The sequence below is a fragment of the Spodoptera frugiperda genome, chromosome 27, assembly GCF_023101765.2.
Source record: "Spodoptera frugiperda isolate SF20-4 chromosome 27, AGI-APGP_CSIRO_Sfru_2.0, whole genome shotgun sequence".
In the NCBI taxonomy this organism is placed as follows: Eukaryota; Metazoa; Arthropoda; class Insecta; order Lepidoptera; family Noctuidae; genus Spodoptera; species Spodoptera frugiperda.
The window spans coordinates 11,715,606-11,734,390 of NC_064238.1; the positions used below are offsets into that span (position 1 = coordinate 11,715,606).

The following is an 18,785-nucleotide window of genomic DNA, read 5'->3' on the forward strand; positions in this document are numbered from 1 at the left end:
CGAAATATTTCACTATGGAATAGAAAAATGAAATAGTTTCAATGCAACAGACATATTTCCTATTTAGGTTAATGCGGTTATGTAGAACGTTTTGTGATTCATGTTCTGTGTTCCAAGCACACTAGATGTTCAGACGTGCTTACCCATTTACTTGCACAACAAAGGACATGTGTAGCATGTAAAATATTTTACAAAACTGTCAGCTTTCATTAAAAAAAAACTAGACTGAAAAATCGCTGCTGAATGCGCGCTTTGTGCGAACAAAATGGCCTATCTCCTTTTGAGACCGACCAATATTCATTGAGCTACTCAAAGTACGAAATGTGGCAAAAAGCCGACGGTAGAAGGGTTGTAGTATCGAGTGCAGCGGCTCAACGTTTATCGGTTAAACTAAATAATATCACGGATTAACATTTACACATGCGGCCAGCGGTGGGCAGAGAGTGTCGCGAGAGCACCAGTGGCCGCAGTCGCTTTTCGCGCACCGTCCGGCCTCCGCGTACATTTCCGAACGCACGCTCGCAACGTAACACACGCTTCCCGCCACAAATTCAAACATCACAAACCCTACGTTCGAATAATCGAAATAATTATTTTTCTTCATTGCAATCGATGTGCACTCGCGCGTAAAGTCCGAACCGACGGCGACACTTGCCGCCAGTGTCCGGATTGCGTCGAGGACGTTGACATCTGTCAATCGATACGGAAATCGATCTATATCGATTTGAATTTTCCGAATAATGTAGAATTTTGGCGGGAAGTGCGTGTTGTGTTAAAGTTTTTTTTTCAAACTTAACAGTGAAGTTGGTATCGGTGTTTTCAACAAGTGACATGGAATAATGGTGGATTCCACGTAATAAATTAATCAGTGCATATTTTAGAACAAATTGACGTTGAAGACAGTTTATTATTACTGAAAGGTGAGTTTCACGTAATATAATTTTGTGTAGGTAATTATTTGTGAGTCAATGATAAATCTTTCGCTTTCTAAAGTCTCGACCATGAGTGTGGCAGCAGTCACGACTGAGTACTGTCCGAGCGGATACCTAGATATAGCTTAATTTTGTTCAAAAGTAAATCATATCGCGCGTTAAAACGTTCAAGGTATGCGAAATAATTATAAATGATATGTTTCGGTAACATTTTGCAAAGTGAGGCTTGTGCAAAAACTTGTTTTATGAAAGTAAACGGTGGTACCCTATATCACAGCGCTGCGTTGCGACATTTCACTTCTGAGATAATTAAATATTGTTTTAATCAAAGCAAAATTACTTTCACGTTTAGATGGGTAACTTTTGTAGAAAAATAGTAAAAATATAAATGTTTAACTCCTTGTAGGTTACATCAACATGTAATAAATAACTTTAGATTTACGATACATACAATGTTGCATGTTGCATGTTGCACACTATGCAATATAATATACAATCTATCACCGAATTTGCTAACCAAACCGCCGTATAAAAATATATATAACCAACTTCTTAGTAAATTATGTCACTGGTATTACCGATTTGTTTTTAAACAAGTCTATGTTTTATGATAAAAGTAAAAGTAACAACTCATTGAACTAATTCGACTTGCAGTCACTACTATACATTTAAGTTACTATCAAATAACTATAGTATAATAATTCTATTACTAAAAGCATAGCATGTTTGTAAACACTATCATTAATTCTTAGGTTGATTACATCTTTATTTAGATAACAATAACACAGACAAAAAATGAAGCTATTTATAAACATAATAAGTTAAATATAGAATACAGCTTATTCACTAAACCTTTCGACCATGCTCGACTAGTTTCAAGATATAACAGGGTCTCATAATACTTCGCCCTCGAACAGTTACGAGAAAAACCCTAATTAACAAAGTTGTTATTGCCGTGCTCGCCTACTTACTGTATCAAACGCAAGCGTTACAGTTTGCCTATACAAATACCCGGATCTAGAAACTATTACACGATTCAAATGTCGTTGGTCAAGAATTAGATCTAATCGGTCGGTTAGTGCCGCCATTTGCCGAAATGGTAGCAAAAGGTAGCAACTCAACAATGTACGAACCTTGCGGGCAATTATATTCAATGTCAAATATTTTCATTTTTTGGAACAAGATATTGCTTAACGTTTCAGATCTGTTTTGATATAGATCTTGTATGATTTTTTTTATTGTGGTCCTAACATGCTATCATGCGTTTTATCTCTTAAGAGGTAAGTAGAAGTGGTTAGATAAATAATATATTACAGTTAGTTTCAGCGGTCTATTGGGCACGTGTTACACAAATAAATAATACGAACCTTTTTTATAATTATAAACAAAATACAGTTCTACGTAGCCGAAGTTAATTTTACTTTTTTAAATAAGTTTCCTGCTTTCAAACAGTCCTTTGTTTGTGTCTAGTAAACAATGACCGTTTTAAAATAAACATACAATTTACAGATTATAAATTGCAATTTATCGTTCAGTTTTTTTTCTTACATTTTTTTATTCTTGTTTATTTTATTCAATTGCTGTAATTCTTACATATTTCTTATTGATTTCATAAGATTTACGTTTAATATAATAAGAATTAACTCCACAAACACCAATCTCAACTAAAACCGAAACAAAACAGTGAGCAATCCAAAATAAGTTTTTAAAACTAAATTACATAATAAACTCAATGTTAGCTTTCGAAAAATTAAGTTTAATAGATTTATTTGTTACATATTACTTGTAATAACGAAGTAGGATAAAAAAGCGACATTCCATGTATCGATTTAAAATCGAGTTGGTATAGAAAGTGAGTGCGTGAGTGCGGCTACTGGCAAACGGCAAACATTTCACTCAAGTGTTGATATTAAACAACGATTTAGATTTTTGCATGTTAATCGATTGTTTTTATTCATTAATATTTATTGTACAGGTATATTCAGAAATGTATGTTAATTTCCATGAATACTGTGTAGCTGAACAACTATTTATGATCTAGGAACTAGAGTATTAAGGATCCTAAGAGGTTATTATTAGGCTCTGTGGTTTCTACCTGCCCTAATAAAATGTACCGAAAGCCCTATACAGTCGAATTTCGTCAATTCAAAATATGAACCTTAAACTATTACGAATCATTAAGTGTTTAATTAATAAATGGTCTGAAGTTTTGACTAGTCAAAATGTAGTTACATATTTTTCGACAGGTACTTATACTTACATAAAAGTATTTAAGATTTATTTCTGTCAACTTGTCATCTGATTTTTGATTGACAATAAAACTAACGGTTACGTTTTAATTAACTGTTGAAAAGAAATAAAATATGATTAATTCACTAACTATTACTAATTACCAAATACATGTACACATCAATTATTCTATCATCATCAGAAATATTAATTTTGACAGCAGTTTAAAAGCAAATATATTGCTATCAAGATCTCTTTGCAGTAGGTATACGTCATGCTGTTTTGTTATCGAATCAAAATCATTGCTGATTCGTGTCACGTCAACGTCTTCTGACGCCGTAATAAGAAAGTAATCTGTCTATTTCGGTTAATCTCAAATACCTACTATTGGTAACTATAATCTCAAATAGTGAGTGATATTTTACTTGCATTTTCATTGACCTCTTAAAAGTAGTATGCAAAGTCATTAATGTGTGTAACGTAGGTATAGCGGGTTCGATTCCCGCACGGAGCAATTCTGTGTGATCCACAAATTGTTGTTTTGGGATTGGCTATCATGTGCATGTAAACGCACCCTCGACACTGGAGAAAATCGTAGTGTGGGGCAACATTTAGTAATTACTGATAATTTAGTGATTTCCAGTTATTACCTACTGAAAATTTATAGTGCGACCCGATAGATACAGCTATTTTTTATAATCTTTTGTAAGCCTTATATAAATTACAGTAAATTGAATAATAGGTGGAACAAATTAACTACAAAGACAGGAGTCTAACTTACATTTTACAAAACGTAATAAAAAGCCTACTATGTATTACACTTCCAAGCCACAAAGTTATCTTCAAAATAATAAAACGTATCATACATACAGCATGTTAGTATCTGCATCAGATAACAGTCGCGTGCCACGCATCCATCAGACTGTAGTATTGAGGATATTATGTCTTATAACATATATTTTGTAACATATTACTCCAAGTGAGCACGAATTGTGCAGATTAACAGTGGCACGGTTTGATAAACTTGGATACTACTGTCTCAGTAGTCTTAAAAATAAAAAACAAAGTAAAATTATCTTTATTTCAGACTCAATAGTAGTCCATACTTTGTTAGTGAGTTAGTAACAGAAAATGCTTATATGCTATGTTAGTGTTATTAGTACTTATTTACATAATCCTATAGCTAATTCCACCCAATGACTTTGTATGGGACAATTCGGCTTAACAAGCCGAATTGTTGTTGTTGGTCTCTTATAGTTGTTGTGAACTCATTAGTAAAGGATGATGGCTTGTTACGTTTATAAATGCTACAGTATATTCTTTATACTAAATCTTGCATAAATATTGTTGGGAGTACGGAAAAGAATACAGGTTATTAGATGCGCAAAGCCGCAGCTAAAAGATAGTTCAAAATAATACTCATACATACACCAAACCACAGACAAGAATTACGATAATACATTCTTAAGTAATCAACAAAAACTCTTTATCCGAAAAATCTAAAGCAAAAGTAATTAACATTACCATACTTACCGTACATATAAATCCGTAAGCATATACATAATTATAACCGTATTATCATTACGCAACAATATACTAGACGTCACCGATAGAGAACCAAGTAACCGAGACAAAACAATGCATACACAAGAAAGTCACAAAAATATCATTTCTCATTTAGTATGACTGATTTTAAGGTATTATTATATTGTTGTATTCACGGTAGTTAGGTAGGCAATGATATAAATATAGCTATAGATATAATATGACGTAATGATGAAGGAAGATTTCATTCACTGAAATTTTAAATAGGAAATGGAAGTGTTTCAGATTTCGCAATAATCTAAGCATGCTTTGAATAAAAACTAGACTCAATTTAAATCTGTAGGTAATACTTAATCTTTCTCTTTCTGTTTCTTTGTTTATTTTTGTAAAACTTTGTGCTATTATACATTACTTTGGACATTTTTATAAGATTTTATTTTTGAATCGTATACGTGAAAATCAGAAGCTTGAGAGACAGGGTATGTATGTACCCGGAGCTGCGGACTACCTAGCGGGTTACCGGGAATCCGGCTCGATAAGCAGGAGAAGCAACGGGGTGGTTTTTAGTCAGTAAAAGTTTGACACTCCTCTCGCCTCACCCAAGATGGAAGAAGACATGGGATGATTTTCAAAAAAATGGGTGAATTTTCTAACACCTCAGTCTATTGGCCTACCGACTACGAACACAAAAAGCTAAAAACATATTAAACCTAAACGTAAACCCAAATACCTAATAAGTTTAAAGTTTCTTTAAAACATACAAACATACACACAACATACAACGTTGGATCTGAGACTCCATATTCGTAGTATCACGAAGCAAATTAAAATGAAAGTTAAATAAATAAATACAAATGTCCTTTAAACTGTGTCACTTGCAGTGAGAGTTACAACTAATGTAGAACGGATAACTCCAATTAACTAGGTAATAAAATAAACCATAACTTCAAATACATTTATTTTATAATAAGTGTTTAGTCACATAAACTAAGTGAATGAAATACATTTTCATGAAATGAGTTTTTCATTTAAAATTGATTATAATCTGTAGTCTAGAACCATGTTTAGCTTGATATTTATTTATAAAGACAATACATTTGAATTTATCTATGACGTAGCTCAACTGCATTTTATGTATAATTAATGAATAACTAAATATAAGCATCTATATAAGTAAATAAGGTGATTATTATTATTTTCATTATCATAAAGTTAACAATAACAAAACAAAAAGAGTGACTCAGTAAAATCTTAATCAAATTACATTAAAATATAAAGTTCCTATTACTCAGCATTATTCGCAAAATGCTAACAACAATCCGTAAAGGCATAATTTCTCTTTACGCGACAAACTTTTTACTTACGCATATTGTATTGTTGAAGAAATGAATGGACACTCATACATACAAGATTATGACGAAGCTTATCTTATATACTTCGTGGAGAGAGAATTTGATTACTTTACATAATAATAATACATACATAATATACTCAAAGAAATGTCAGTCACACGGGTATTGACCGGACAAAGCCATTCTGAATTCTCATACAATACATACATATACAACTCATGATGGATAATATATGTCAGTTTATCTGCGAATACAATATTCTTTATCCCTTTCACTCACTACAGCACCTAACGTTTTCGCAAAATTGGACCTTTTTTATTAAGGAGTTAAAATTATCCAATGACTTCTCTCGTCTTGGGGGAGGCGAGAGGGAGTATCAGACTCTTACTGACTATACACCTATTAAATGAATTCCAAAATTGTTGCTAGAATTTCGTCTATGTCTGAACTAAAATTCATCAAAATCAGTCAAGCAGTTTAGGTGTAATAGTGTGATAAACCAACATACCTACTAAATCTATACATATAATAAAATCGTAGAAAAGTGCTGTCTGTACATTGAAAATAAAAATAAAAAAATAGCAGGGGTTATTGTTATGTCGATGTCGAACCCAAAAATGTAATTAACTTTTTTTTGTCTGTTTGTCTGTTTATCTGTTTGTCTGTGTGTCTATGCGCGCTAATCTCAGAAACGGCTGATCCGAGTTGGATGCGGTTTTCACGAATATATTGTGGTATGCTTCAATTTACATTTAGTGTTTGTTTCATGTTAATCGGTTCATAAATAAAAAAGTTATGTCAAATTAAAGAATCACGTCGAACACTATTCTATGCTTATACCATTAATCTCCGCCACTATTTGACGGATTTGGTTGAAATTTGGTACAGATATAGTTTAGAACCTTAGAAAGGACATAGGATATTTTATTTCAAAAATCAAAAAATAAAAATAGAAATAGATCGCGCTATGGTTTCGTTACATTCATTTGGTTGGGTATCGGCCGAGCGCTTCGGTACTATCGTAGAAAAAGTGTATTATCAGTCGTATGACTATTTGTCTGTAGTGGTCCTGCTGTTTCGTATATTCTAAATAAATTGGTTTCGTTTTATTTGTCAATTAATAAGTTTATTTGTTGGGTTTTTCTGGTTTTCTGGTTAAATTATTTAACGTAGGTTTAGTTTGATATCGATTATTAGTAGTTACTGTAGTTAGTTTTTTAATAAAATTGTAAGTCTAATTTATTAATTAATTAGATAGATTAGATTTAAGTCGTTACTTTTAAATTATTTAGTTTAAGCTTGGTTATTATAGCATAGAGGATAGGTTGTAATATAATTTCTTTTTTAATTGTTATAAATTCGTAATTCGTAGCTTTCTTTAGTTTTAAGTTAGTTTTCATCTTAAGTTCGGAAAGATTATAATATTTCTTTAGTTTAAGTCCGTTTTTAAACAATTTTTTCAATGCCCTAAGTGAGTATACATCTATTAAATTCAAACGCAGAGCTCATTATGTTGATTTTTGAAGAGTTCCCTGGAATATCTTTTACGTCTCATTTTTGAAGAGATTCCGCGAGATTGGGAACTATATGGTTAAAACCAAAAATTTGCCGGAAGTCACTATTCCACGCGAACGAAGTCGCGGGCAAAAGCTAGTGTTATAATAAAATTAAAAGTTGAAATGTAATACGTAATGTTGACTTAGCCTTCTCAAGTCCTCTTTAGAATAAATGCAATATATTTATTTAATCAACACATAGACGTCGATGACCAAAGAGAAATTATCTTAAAGCTACCTCGAAGCCTTTCAAACGTAAAGCCCCCAAAGTCTAAAATGTCCGACAGAATCTAAAATAAAAAAAAAGTAAGTGAAAGTTCGTCTGCATCCTTATTCAGTCTCACAGTCATTGGAATTGCTGTAAAAGTCAACATTCTTGGTAATGATGTCCCACGTTTTGAGGCGGGTTTTTTAAGAAGATTAACAGTTAATTTGTGTGTGTTTATGGAGATTTTTAATGTGGAACAGGTTGTGATGATTTGTGATTGAGTGTGGATTGTCAATTCTCCTTGATTCTATCAGGACGGTTTTATCTAACACTTTATAATATAATAAAAATAGCCTTGGACCATGATTAAATCCAATTTTGAAGGTAATAATAATAACATTAAATATCAGTAACATTTTTGCTCTTTAGTAACCTGATAAACTGTTATATTTACACTCATCACTGTATTCAGAATATTCAACGACCTAAATAACAATATTCAATGCGATACCATCGCTTACCAACATTTTATTTTCACACATTTAAAAACGAATCTTCCTCGCGATTCCTCCATATAAAAGACATCAACGCGCTAATCGCGTCGCGTAGTCATTTCGCTCATACTACATTTTTTGTTCGCGTTATACATACAAGTCAAGGTCACTGGTTTCACCACTTTCTTCATTTCCCTTGCAAATTCAAGCGTCGCTTTATAAAGCTGTCACATTGCTTGTGTATTAATTAATATTCATCGAAGCATGTTAATATTCAAACTAGTTTAAAAAAAGTCAAATTAATGTGTCTCCTAATGAAGTTATTTCCTTGCTAAAGTAAAAGTTAAACGTCTATTGTTTGTAATGAATTGTAACAAATAAGTAATGGCTGTAGGCTGTAGGCGGCGAGTTAACAACCTCTTTCTTGTGTTATTGTCGTAAGTAGTGCTGTTGCGTGTTTCCAGTTAAAATATTTGAATTATCACTTTAAAAGTTTTTCTACGACTTTAGTATGTACGTTTACTTACTAGAAACACATAGTGACCAATTAAAATCAAAGACTTCCATGACAAACTTTGAATAAATTATTCTATAATATCTATCTATCAATTATTAATATATCACGTACATTATTTTATACTGGCTTCTGCCCACAGCTTCGTTCGCGTTCCTGTAGGATAAAAATTAGCTTATGTATTATTCCAGATCACAATTTATTCCTGTTTCAAATTAAATCCCAATCTTTTCAGCCGTTTCGACGTCATTGAGTAACAAACATACACAGACACAAACTATCGAAATTATAATACTAGTAAGATACATCGATTCCCAGTGTATGTATGGATATACAACCCATACATATCTAAAACTACCATAAACACTTCAATACACACAAAATTATAAATCAATCTTCATTAATTAACACGAAAATTACATAAATGTCGACTGAATTTAATTTTGTAAGTTATTTAACAAAAACAACTGGCCAGTGACGTCACGAGTTGGGTAAACTGAACCGAGTGACGTAGTGCCAACAAAAAAGGTTGCTCTGCTTCTATTGACCGATAGCAACGAGAAAGAATGTGGCTGTCCAATGCTGTGAGATTGAAAACGAAAGTATTTTTTATGGTTGTATTAAACTTCTGTTATTAGCTTTACCTGTATTATTCGTACTTCCATATTTATAGAAGTAGCTTCACTCGCTTTACTGGTATAAAAATATAGCCTACTATAATACATAGAATACCTGACTGAAATCTAACTGAAGTAAAGCTACACTTTGGAACGAGCACCTAGTTTCACTGACGGACAGACTAATATTTATTTCTTTTTTTGTTGACATTTCAAACGTCAAACGTTCTTTTGGACGTTAATGCAAATATAATAATATTCAAAATGTCTATCTGTCGATCAGTCCTGTAGTGAAAAGTACCTATTTATGGTTTAATTGGAATAAATGATTTGACTTTGACTTAGAGCTCTTTTTTATTAAGTATTATTTTTTATATTTTTGCTTCAAGGTGACAAATTAGCGTGGTTGCGTCTTGTTTGAAGAAGCGAGAAGCGACGAAGATAATTGTCCGATAATGCAACGCTGTGTCCAATTCGCTAGATCCATTCAGTAGTTAATGCTAGAAAGATTAAGAATTCATCCTCATAAAACTTTCGCATTCAAAATATTAGTAGGATTTAATTAAAAACTGAACTAACAAGAATATATTTACATAGAACCTTCTAGTAGATAGATTTATGCAAATATTTTTTCCTAAACATATATGTATAATAAGTGTGAGTAAATAAGTTAATAGAATTAAAAAGTACCGTACTTATTCAAATCTAGAATTAAAAAATGTAACATTTTGAATTATGACTTTTTTTCTAGATAAATATAAATGTAAATTTTGTGATTAAATACTTACTTTTTATCACGAATCCATTAATAATTTTCAAAGGCTAGACACATATACTAGAAATAGAAAAAATAATAGAAATCTTTATTTATTTCGTATCGTTAATCGTGATATTATAAAAATACGTCTAATAAATTATTTTTTTAATGCCAATACAATATCTAAGACACTGATTTATAGACTGACCTAATTAAACAAACTTTATTATACTAAAAGCAGAAGAAATCCTATAAGCAGTTTTATACTTATTTAAAAATCCTAAACAACTAATATTCCAAATTTAGTCATGACTAGTAACAATCCACTAGTTTTAGAAATAACCAGTTCTAGTATTCAAATCTAGGCTTCAAACTAAACCCCTTTTGTTAGGAACAAGTTATCGTAATCGACTTTCTACTAGATATTGCGTCGCTTCAACTTGACCCAGAAACGAATTGAAATTAACATCTGTAATCTATCATAACACTTTGAAATTACTGAAATTACTATCATTACACTATTATATTTAATATCTTATGTTATAATGGCATTATTTCTAATTGTTTTTGGTAAAATCGTAAAATACTGCTTTAATTGTCTCAGTTCAAAACGAATTACACTTTTCACTATAATAGTTATGTTACATACATAACCCCATGTCTATCTCCAATGGTGGTAGGCAGAGACAATGGAACACCGATTCCTACGAATCTTACATACCTCAACCAGATTGGCAATATATTAAATAAAGGCCAAATTAAAAGTACCCTTAACCGATGAGCATACATGAAAAGACTGATGACTGTTGATGAAGCGAGGTAGGTATGTAGGAATAGTTATGTTACTCACATTGTTAGGAAGCTAGCAAGTAAACTTTTGTATTTTAACAAAGACTCTACACGGGCGAGTAGGCAAAATAAATAACTATAACACAGGATTGCAAAAATGATCCACCGTGAACTTGACTGTTTCTCGAGATACGCTTGATAATTAATTTTTTTTCACGAGATTTTTTATCAATATCCTCATAAACTGTATCGAATTCACGAAGATGGGTTATAGCGCCCCGTGGTGAAGTTGAGTCAAGCTCTCGTTGCAACACTATCGAAATTGTAAATTGATTTTTTTCTTTAGGGAACAAAAGCCTAGTCTTTTAAAACAGCACTAACTAAGATGTCAAACGATCTAGTATTTCAAGTTTAGCAGTCACGCCTGTAATCACCGGTTTAACCGATCAGTCTGAATCTAAACTGAATGACACAATAGTATAAGTAACAACAATAGGAGTGAACTATTGGATTACGCTTCACTGATTTAACTCCAAATACTTCGGCTATTGCTCTCCGCTGTTATTTATCGCTTCGTGAAGCAATAAACAGGTGTTCAATGCTATTTTATATTACAAGTTATTTGTGAGGATAATGTGTGAAGTTTAGTAGGTATAAAAAGAGTAGTTGTGTTAGGTAATTTGATTGTGTATTTTATTCAATTATACTCTGATTTTGCAAAGTCAAAAGCATTTATTTGAATTAAACCATTATCAGGTACTTTTAAAACGTCAATAAATAAATAGTCTGTCCGTTAGTGAAGCTAAGTGTTTATGCAATTAGTTATTGTATGGTAGTCAGACATGTAATAGAAGATGTGATACAAATATTCTACATATACCCAGCTTATCCCCTATTACAGGGGAGTTATAACACAATTGGTGCAAAATTTATGTACATTGTATAGCGGTATTACCTGCCGTAATGTCCCCTTTGCCTACCACTTCGGGAATAAAAAGGCAGTTATGTCATTGGGTAAAAGAAAGAAAGAACTATTCCAACGTAATGTTGACAACATTATTACCCAAAAAGACATTTAAAATATTCACTAAAAATATAACAATAATGCACTTGACAAACTAGATGAAAGGTGTGATAGCCGTGAGAATGCTCAGTAGAAAGACCACGTACATACATACATACATACATACATACATATGTGTAATTATACTGTCAGTTTCACGTGCGCGTCCAGTCAGTATTACGTTACGATTACGTTGGCGAAAGTGTCATTGATATGTTAAAACGGTAAAATAAAGTATACGCCGCGCTCCGGTGGTTGATTTAGAACACAGAGTATATTATATTGCAGTATGTCTAAAGTAGTTGTTAATTAATTGGTCAGATTTTTTACTTTTTCCTGCTTAAAATAAAGGAATATCAGTTTTTAAACTGACATGGTCACTAACACTATTATTAGAACTCGAAATGGGATATTTGCAACAGTGCCGAAATATCGGAAACTCATAAAAATAGAAAAACATGGTAAATATCCCGTTTCGAGTTGTAATAAAAGGAATATCACTTTATTTACGAGATACTTTGTAAGTTAAATATAGTGAGAAATAATTAAACTAAATATAATAGTAACTATATAACAAATATATTTACAACTTAAAAGAAATAAAATCTAACTTAAGGAACTATGGAATTTTTTACACAGTGATTTCTAGATAGATTGCAAAATAATTATGCAAAACTGTGAGCAAACACATCATATTAGTACTAATACTCATTAATTCGATTATTAATAGGCAAATAGGCACGCAAAAGAGAATAAATATTCATGCGTGAAGATACATATCTATTGGTAAATAAGTACACATAAATCAAATTATAATTAACGAAAGAGTTTAGAAAAAATCTTAGAAATACGCTTTGTACGGATTATTGAATAAATTATTGGGTTTTTTGATACAGCATTAATAGCCGCAATCAAGATTGTGTTAGTATTTTTAATACTAAATTAAACAAGCCAACAATGAAATTCCTTCCTTGATAAAAAGCTTCAATCAAAATCTTTGTTTACAAAAATAACCACGCTTGTAAATAAACTAAATTGTTGTACTGCTTTTTTCTAGTCTGTGACACGAACCGGCGCTTGCGCCGCTCTGGTTTAGAAAGTGAACTCTTTACGCAGACTTCCTACGGTAACGTTTACGTTACAAGATACAACGTTACTGATCTCGTTTGGGATTACTGGACATTCCATTGCGTTAATTACTGTTTATACGTTATTTGTAACGTTTTTTAGATCAAATGGTTTTATAGAGGAAAAACGTGATGTAACTTAACGTTTACGTTACAAGATACAACGTTACTGATCTCGTTTGGGATTACTGGACATTCCATTGCGTTAATTACTGTTTATACGTTATTTGTAACGTTTTTTAGATCAAATGGTTTTATAGAGGAAAAACGTGATGTAACTAGCTGTGTACCTGTGTAGTAACTATATAACAGTCATAGTAAAATACTTTGTGGTTATAGTGAAAATTGTTTAAAGTTAGTATTAAATTATGTTATCGGCTTACTCAAGTAATGTTTTGACGAATGTTGCAACATGAATATGAGCCTCTAGCATGGCTTGAAACTAGTTGAGTTCCTCGTCAAAACATTACGTGAGTAAGCCGATAACATAATAATTAATTTAGTATGTCTCACGAAAGTTACTATAAAATCAAAGTTAGTATTTCTTCACTAACATTGCAATACATTTTTAGTTTTTATTCCTGCTGCGTGAGCATTTAATTGCGGGTGGGAGGGTGGTGCTGCACACCGCATGCTGAAAATACATCTACAAGCGGAATAAAAACTATAAAAATATTGTATTGTTAATGTAGCATCGATTTCGGCAAAGTAACGCCAGATTCTATTCTTTCTTTAAAAGATTTTGGGTACAAACGTCGCCGATTACAAGTATTTCTTGTTGTCAACTTATATAATTTAAGGTCATCATTGAGTTAATTCGGTTCTGGTAGAACATTCGTCATCTCTCATTCGCCACCCACTATGGATCCATTTATAGATTAACGACACCTAAACAAATAAATCAGCCTAACTCATTATACAATTTTCCATAAAGTCCAACTTAATGTTATAAATACGAAGGTTACCTTCGTTTTTATATACGTTTGTCTATTACTACATACATATATACATAACTTCACGTCTGTCTTCCATTGGGGTAGGCAGAGACAAGGGAACTCCAATAGCTATGAATCTTACATACTTCTTACGCTTCATCAACAGTCATCAGTCTTTTCATATATGCTTGTTGGTTAAGGGTTCTTTAATTTGGCCCTTATTTAATATATCGCCAATCTGGTCAATATGTGCCCTCTACCGACGGCCCCACTCATATCCACTCTGTATACTTCTTTCGTAAATCTACTTTCAATCACCTCTCTACTTGTCCAAACCATCGTAACATTCCTTTCCAATCCTTGTCACTACATCGTCTTTCAATACACACCTTTCTCTAATAACATTATTTACTATCTATCTATTTAAACGACTCCGATGAGGACTATTTCTTCGACGCTGTAAGTTAGCTTTTTATTTATTTTCCTCTTTTTTCTGTTTCTTTTAACGTTTAAACTAAGATTTTGATGTAGTTAGTTTAGCAAAGAGATAGAAAGACCTCGATTAAGGACGTAAGACGTAGTAAAACTCATAAAATTATAACAAAGCCACAAAACAAATAAACAACTAAAGTAACTGGTAAGAATTGCAACAATCGACACAAAGTTTGCAGATAACTGCAAATAACTATAACTATAGCAGTTAGTTTTAACGCTGCGGTTACATTTATCGCCAGTCAGCTGCCAACGGCGGCGGAATTCATTAGGTACGCTTCGAACTTAGTAATCCGTGACTTATATGTATTTGGAATTGTGTTATTTCTACAGATAAATTAGATTGTCGTGAATTTTATTCATTGTTATATAAGGAAGTTGAATATTTGACAAAAAGAATAATTGATAAATTGGGGCTACCTTATTGGTCATTTATTCACTAGTATATAAGTAAGGTACTGAGTTTAGGAGGAGTAGGACCGAGTATTGTGTATAAAAGTCAGTGTAATACTTGTATTACATTGACGTTTTCAATAACTTTATCATCATCAATACCTTTATCCTGTTATTGTCTCGTTTTCGTCCTTGCTGGCTTCTCCATTATAGTGTAACTGAGCTCTCAACACTTGAATTGATTGACAAAAGTATAAAGAATAATAATTTACTGCTTTCGGCTAAAATAAGTCCCCAAGTTGTTTTAAACTTCAAAAGGTTAAATAGGTAAAATGCCTCAAGAATTAGATTCCGTTTTGTGCAAACAGAAGAAATAAATAAAAGTAAGTTACTTAACCTCTAGTATCGATACCATACCAGTTGGGAAAAGCCAGGAAAGCGAACGACATCCGCATTTCAAACCTCCTTGCTCGGTTAATGGATACAACCTCCATTCACGCGCTATATGTTAATGAGTCAATGGTTCGCGCCTAATTAGGGACTACGACTTCAAACATGCATCAAGCACTCAACTTGTGACACGTGATAATAAAAAAAAATATTTAATATAATATAAAAACATAAGTCCGCCTTTATAGTATTTTTTTGTTTGTAATTAAATAAATAAATAATGTTTATAATATTGCCACAAATAAATAAATATATGTTAATATTAGCGTTACTTTACCCTTGTCTCGCAGAAACTGCAAAGTAAATAGAGTATTATTGCAGAGTTTTCCATCTTCAATATTTTTTAATATTATGGATATTTTAAGTTGTACGGTTTTTTTATATAGCTGTTCAATAGACCGACTAGTTTCAAGCCATTCTAGGGGCCCATAATGGGAATTGAGCAGCAAACTCGATTATCGCTGCACCAGCCAACTAACCTTGAAATTGTATGCGATATTTGAGGCGCGGTAACATATAATAAATTATCCCCAAAACAAACAAACATAATACTAGCCACATAATTATAGCTTATAATATTTTAGCTATTCAATCATAGCACAAATCAAAAAGGTCATAAGTCCTTCCTGCATTGTTACATAGATTGGCTCCCATTAACATACAAAGGCCCACCTTGTTGCTCTCCTGTTATAATTGAAGTGTCAAATAGCTTATTATCTTCGTATCTGAAGAATTGTTCTAGTCTTCAGACACTATACATCCGTCATAGTCAAGGTTATGTTTTGTATGCAATTTTGGTGTATGAAAAAATATATATTTTAAGTAGTGGTTACTTTTTTCGCCCCTTTCAATAGAATTACTGATACTATACTAATAATACAAAGTAAAAATAAATGGTCCTAACACGCTTCCCTGTGGTACTCCATGTAGCAGACTCCTTGTAAAATACAGATAGGATTCTTTCCTCCTTATAAGTCATAGAATATTGTTAATCATATATTCGACCACCCAAATAATGAAACAACTCATAAGTATCTCTACATATTCTTAACTTATAATAGAAACTACACATCAAAGTGTCAAAAGGATTGTTCAGACTAGAGAACAACCTTTCACGATTTGAAATAGAAAGTATTTTGTATTGTAACAATCGTGAATTCGGGAGGAGGGATCCTTTACCCATAACGATGATGAAAGTTAACGATCGTGATTGTCGTAAATGTTAGATATTGCTAAAGTGTCGATCAGTCAGAGGATTTTTATTTTAGGTCTTGACACTGTAACCATATCGAATGTGCAGATTGTGAAGCGCAATCATCTTGTAGTCTAAACTGGTGTAAAATTATTGCAGTGTTACTTGGTATGCTAAGATCGATCTAGATATTTATAAAAACGTTGGTATAATTTTGTCGTGACAAAAAGTTCAGGTGAGTTTTTTTTTGTTTTAAATAGTTAATTTGCTGTTTTTGCGCTGAATTGGCTTTGCTTAAACAAATATTATTAGTCTGTTACGAATTAGATTCACAATTTTTTTCTCAGGCCCCAATCTTGTCTTCGGTTGTATCTAGAGTGATATTTTTTATTTGTTAAACTGTAACAAAAATGTCAAATGTCAAACATTAGTATTACTCATCATAATAGCTCTTTGTAGGTCGAGTTAAAGCCCCAATTTCAATTAAACTCCATTACCAAAATAGACCATTCAAAATCAAGTTCAGAACGCCTTCAAAATAACACATTATTATAAAACAAACACAGATTACCAGTTCCTATCTGATCTTTAGAACAATACGCGTGCTGATGACTTGAGATTATCTTATTGATCTCAATTCTTCATACGTCAGGCGATTAGTGTAATTATATATTGTATGTTTGTATGTACGTGCAAGGTTTATGATCTTCTTCTTTCCCCTGACCTTGTGTTAGCTAGGTCAGGTATAAGTTGTTAGATTTAGCTAGACGTTGTACTATATTTTATTAAATTTTAGGAGAGTTGTAGGTAGGTATGTATCTAAGTATAGTTAGTAATAGACATTCTTAATAATCTTTCTGTCTATAGATTTTTTGGATATTAGGCTATATTTGAAATCATCATCATCAACGTATAAGCCATTAGACGTCACTGCCTTCTACTATGACTTCTATATTTGATATACGCTCCATAAAAATGGGAAAGTGACTAAGGCTGTAAAAAGAACAGCAAAGGTTCACAGGTACTTACACAGGTTATAGTATTAACACATTTATTTAAGTGAGTTGGCGACAGTATCGATATCGATACTGGCGCCAATTTCTTTAAGTGAGTTAAAGTGGCTAGAATATTCTAGCCACTTTAATTGCAACACCAACATATAGGTACAGCATGGGCCCCTATTTATAGCATCATCGCAATAATAAATACACCTTACTGCTATAAAAAGTAGATACATTTTTGATGCACTACTTAAACTAAATGCAGTTCATCTCACAAGGTTATAGAATGTAGATTTGTATACTAATTTAGTAGCAAATTACAGGGCAGATGACCATCTGTGTTTGGTGGGAAGTATTTTGCATGGTCCGGTGTTTCGGTCAAGGCGTTCAGTAATTTGTTAGGGCTGGTCGGAGATGGTTTTGCATATTTAATCTGATTATGGATAAGCACGCTAAGCTTAGTACTTGCGATAATTTGTATTGTGAAGTTGAATGGGTGTTTTGATAGCGGTTGATGTTAATGTGGGGGTTTAACGTAATTTGCTAGTCGCATGAGAGCTCATGATAAACGCCAGTAGCCAAAAAACCAACCAACCGACATTTTTTTCACTTGCTAGGCTATCGGTGTCTTCCTTGGACACCCGAAATTTTTGGGGGCAAAAGGCCCGCAACCCACTTATACACTAAGGAATTTAAGGGTTGTTGGGAATATTAGAAGAAGTGTCAAGTCAGGTTCAGAGTTTTCCAATCCAACAGAACTAATGATTACCATCAAAGAACCTTATCCTCAAACCAAATTAGCGTTAGAGTACCTTAATCATTAATTACCCACATCAACATAACATCATCAAAGCTAATTCGACAAACGCAATGAGCCTATCTTTGCGTTTCTCATGCCGACGGCGACGTGCCGTAAATTACAATAATTGCTGAATTACTGATGGCTAATTAATTTTACACTAACACTACAACAGTCGTCATGGGGCTCATAATTATGCAATTAATTGTAATGACACCGACTATGTTCCGTGCCGACATAAGTATATACCTATGTACATTAGGCACACATCAAGTTATGCAAAACCAGTATAAACTGACCGTCTATTGTGTGGATAGCTCATACAAAGCGAGACCATGAT

General features: G+C 32.5%; 1 protein-coding gene across 45 annotated transcripts in view; it reads left to right on the forward strand.

The window, feature by feature from the left end:
- Window positions 1-420: 420 nt before the first annotated feature.
- Window positions 421-18,785, forward strand: part of LOC118263930 (mucin-17) — a 135,261-nt gene continuing 116,896 nt past the window's right edge. For 42 of the 45 annotated variants that reach the window (XM_050705555.1, XM_050705559.1, XM_050705558.1 and 39 more), the window contains exons 1-2: window positions 426-571; window positions 800-920. The gene's annotated coding sequence lies outside the window, so the exon portion shown is untranslated. Of the gene's footprint in view, window positions 572-799; window positions 921-18,785 lie in introns of all 45 variants that reach the window. The other 3 variants (XM_050705517.1, XM_050705549.1, XM_050705540.1) reach the window with 1 other exon arrangement.